Source organism: Macrobrachium nipponense, chromosome 2 (assembly GCF_015104395.2).
Source record: "Macrobrachium nipponense isolate FS-2020 chromosome 2, ASM1510439v2, whole genome shotgun sequence".
NCBI classification, from domain to species: Eukaryota; Metazoa; Arthropoda; class Malacostraca; order Decapoda; family Palaemonidae; genus Macrobrachium; species Macrobrachium nipponense.
In genome coordinates, this window is record NC_087201.1 from 74,614,033 (window position 1) to 74,619,032 (window position 5,000).

Consider the following 5,000-nt stretch of genomic DNA (forward strand, 5'->3'; position numbering starts at 1 on the left):
TAAATTACAGCAAATGACTAAACAAATGAAATTATAATTTAAATGAATAAATAATATATTTTCCTCTAAACTGGTAATTATAACATCTGAAATGACTTATACTGCAACACATATTTTCCATTTTTCCCTCATGAAATAAAACGGGACGCAGGAAAAAGAAAGAAATCCGATGTGTTCTCACTGTTGCAGCAGTTCGCTTTGAAATCTCTTCGAACAGAGAGCGTCGAAAAGTCTGTATTCTGCTTTTTGCTGTTTCAACTAAATTGCTATAGAAAGAGAGCTCTTTTTTGACCGGAATATCTGGGTAAATTGTTATTTCACAGCGTCAGTGATATCCTCAGGTCGCTAAAAGATTGAAACGATAAAAAAGACGATATTTTTTTTTTTTGCTTTTAACAGCTTACAAGGAAGTTTAATAGCCGTTTTATGGTATATTTTCATATTAATGTAAGTGCCTGGAACGGTCACTTTTGCGCGTGAAAAATATCATCTCCTACGAGTATTTTATTTTACAATTTTAAGTTATTTACAATTACCTTTTTGTTCTCGCAATATCTCCAAAGTTGTTTTTTGATATTTCCTCACTTTTGAGGCAAAGAAAAAAAAACTTTACTTTAAAAATCTTAGAAAAGCTTACTTTTGTAATACTGGATAGTTAACTTTTATATGAAAAAGAAGAAATCTTACTAAATTGAAAAATTGAATGACGAACAATAGTTATAAAGCGGTTCGTAATTTACGCTTGAGTATAAAATTTTATGCTTAAACCTTGGATGGTAAGGCTATACCACAACAGTAAAATCACACCACAGCAGGATAACAGATCCTTATAGAAGATTTTTCATGGATTCCACTGCTTTTCATAAATCCCCGTCTCTCTCTCTCTCTCTCTCTCTCTCTCTCTCTCTCTCTCTCTCTCTCTCTCTCTCTCTCTCTTTCATACATACATACATACACATATACTCGTCCACATTTGTGTATTTTCAGGTGAGTGTTTGATCTCAAAGAGCATTTTTGATTCCTCATTTTCTAACTCATTAGGAGATCCATGAAATATTTCAAAAGGTATTCGCAGCCATTAGTAGATAATGGTTATTCATCGACGAATGTCAATCACAATTAAGGAGTTTAATTAGTCAATTAAATAACACTGAAGCAGTAGCAAATTAAGTTACTAATTCGATTAAAGGGTGTCTAACCCATTGCCCCGCTACGATTATGTTTATTCTGTGAGGGTCAGAATTTTATGAAGGTTAATGTTTATTCATGATAGATTCAAATGATTGGTTTTAGAGTGATTAATATTTCCTTCATACAAAGGGGTTTTAAGTATCCTTTATGCTTTATTGCTCTTTGATTAAGTAAGATGAAACTGAACGTGTTTTAGGAATGAAACTTGAGAAGATCAATATTATTGCCAAAATGACCATCGATGAAAATATTGCCAGCTTTGCAACAATATCGTACAAAACCCTCAGCAGAAATAACAAGTCTCTATTCCGACATATTTGCATTTTCGGTTTTGTGTTTGTTTTTCAAGTGGTACTGTTTGCTGTTTACTAAAAATTATTATTATTATTTTGTTTTTTTTTACATTTATTTGCGAATGCCAAAGAGGATCTACCTCCGGTCCTGAGAAAACAACACAGACACAGACACAGACACACACCCACACACAAATTAAACTTCCGCTAAAGTAAGTCATGTGCTCAAATGCCGAAGAAATCTTGGATAAAATTATGTATGAATGCAACTCGAAAAAGAGAATGACATCTCCGACAAGACAAACAAATAAACAAACAAATAAATAAAACAAATAGCACACGTGAATTGGTCACAACTCATATATTACATTTATGTTGTGCCAGTCTCCTGTTCAATTATTTCCAGATTGTCCAATAAGGAATATTTACATGATAAACAGTCAATTTTACACACCCTCCTATTTATGCTGCTGGTTTATAACGAAATGGTGAGTTCTTGATGAACCAATATTACTAAATACAACATTTATCTTCAAACATTTCTGGCTATTTATAATAGCTGAAAACTCGTGGCTGTTTGTCAGAAATATATTATTTTCAAGGTCAAAGGTGCTTGATCATTTTGAAAAAATCCTAAATCTCTCAAGTTAATGATTAATAAAATACAAGTGGTAATAGTATCCGATTTCAATTTTTTCGTAAAAAATTTGTTTTGAGAAACATTTGAACTGAATACATTCACTTTAAAAGGCTGATCGGACTCATGGGGCCAATGCTAAGTAATGGTATGGTAATATTTTGTTCTATTTCTACTTTACATTTTATGTAAGACGCAAATTAACGTAAATCAGACTCTCAAGAATCTGTATCCAAAGGCCACAGACATACTATATTGTCATCCTCTCGTATCTACCTTGCGAAAGTGAGTGGTGCAGTGTTAGCTCATGTTCGGTAGGTCCTTGGGATAGCAATCTCACCCTTAGTCGTTGAGAAACCAAGACAATGTACCATTCTAGAGAAGAATCCTCAAAATAAGAAATAATGCAAGCTGATATATATATATATATATATATATATATATATATATATATATATATATATATACATATATATATATATATATATATATATATATACCTATATATATATATATATATATATATATATATATATATACATATATATATATATATATATATATATATATAATATATATATATATATATATATATATATAGATATATATATATATAGTTGGTGCCCGACTCCGGAGCGAACTCAATGTCCTGAGTGACAATCCAAGTCGTACTAAGGTAGTTGAGTTGGTACCACCTTGACCTGTTACTCGGAACCAATGTTTTGCTTCTAGTACGAGTCAAGAAATTATTCCTTTAGAACACAAAACTCATGTGTTCATCATATCATTTCCATATATAGATACATACTTATATATATATATATATATATATATATATATATATATATAGTATATATATATATATATATATATATATATATATATATATATATATATGTGTGTGTGTGTGTGTGTGTGTGTGTGTGTACAAGCTGATCAACCTGGTACTGCTCAGGAAAACCTATGAATGACAGTCTACATATAGGAGGAGGAAAAAGTTAAAGGGGGTATGGGGAGGGGAGGAGGAAGATGTAGGGAAGAGAGAAGGGAGAGGGGAAGGGGTTTTTTCATGCGAACATTCAACCTTCAAAAAGTCGTGGGTGAACTGACAAGTATTACTGTGGTGACTGTCCTTTTTATCCAGGCATCACCGAGCAGTCTGTCCCTTTTAACCAGGTATTACTGTGTTGACTGTCCCTTTTTATCCAGGTGCTACTGTGGTGACTGTTCCTTTTATCCAGGTATTACTTTGTTGACTGTTCCTTTATCCAGGTATTACTGTGGTGACTGTCCCTTTTATCCAGATAATACTGTGTTGACTGTTCCCTTTAACCAGGTATTACTGTGGTGATTGTCCCTTTTAACCAGCTATTACTGTGGTGACTGTATCTTTTATTCAGATAATACTGTGTTGACTGTTCCTTTTAACCAGGTATTATCGTGGTGATTGTCCCTTTTATCAAGATATATTACTGTGGTAATTGTCCCTTTTAACCAGGTATTACTGTGGTGACTGTCAGTTTTATCTAGATATTAATGTGTTGACTGTCCTTTTTATCCAGGTATTACTGTGGTGATAGTCCTTGTTATCCATATATTACTATGTTGAATGTTCCTTTTAACCAGGTATTACAGTGCTGTTTGTCTGTTTTATCCAGGTATTACTGTGTTGACTGTCCCTTTTAACCAAGTATTACTCAGGTGATTTTCTCTTTTATCCAGGCGCCACTGTACTGTCTGTCCCATTTATCCAGGTATTAGTGTGGTGACTCTCTCTTTTTTCCAGTATTACCTGGTGACTGATACCTTTAACCAGATACTGCTGTACTGTCTGTCCTATTCATCCAGGTATTACTGTGGTGACTGTTGCTTTTCCCCAAGTATTACTATGCTCTCTGTCCCCTTTTAACCAGGTATTACTATGTTGACTGCCTCTTTTTATCCCGACATTACTGTCTGACTATTCCTTTTATCCGGACATTATTGTGGCGACTGTCCCTTTTATCCAGTTATTACTGTACTGTCTGTCCCCTTTATCAAGTTATTACTGAAATGCGTTTTCAAGAATATCGTTGTATGGTCTCGAGAATATGACATATGGTATCATAAACCTGTAGAGTTTATTTACCACATAAGTTGCAAAGAGAATGGGGAAAGGGGTTGGGGAAGTGAAAGGGAAGTTGGTGCAAGTTTGAAATCCACCCTTTTAAGTTTGGTCAAATGTCTAGATCGGTCAAGCGGTTCCTATTTGTATAGTGCTCAATCATACAAAGAAACATACAAACATTCCTTTTATATGCAATATATATAGTATATATGTATGTGTATGTATGTATGTATGTATATATACATTTTTTTCAAAATGATCTCTCTCTCTCTCTCTCTCTCTCTCTCTCTCTCTCTCTCTCATCATCTCTCTATATATATATATATATATATATATATATATATATATGTGTGTGTGTGGTGTGTGTGTGTGTTGTGTGTGTGTGTGTGTGTATGAATCATGTGTATATACATATTTATTATTTATCACACACAGAATTTTGAAAATATATGTATGTGTGACATCCGTTTGTATTTGTATTTTATTTTTGGTCTATCTCGGCTCGCGCATTTCCAGGAAATTGAAATGAAGAACGGTGACATATAGTCTGGTATCAGACTGAAAATAACGCAATAGAAACGAAGATTGTTAGGCACAAGAAAGATATCGGAATGTAAGGTATAAAAATGCAAGTGTTAAGTAAAATATTATTTCTATGAGATTTGAAATGGTGATCCAAATATTTCATTATTGAAAGTGCGTTGGTGAAATGATTATATGAAAACTGAAGTCTGATATTAATATATTTACCTTTTTAGGGATATGCTGGCAT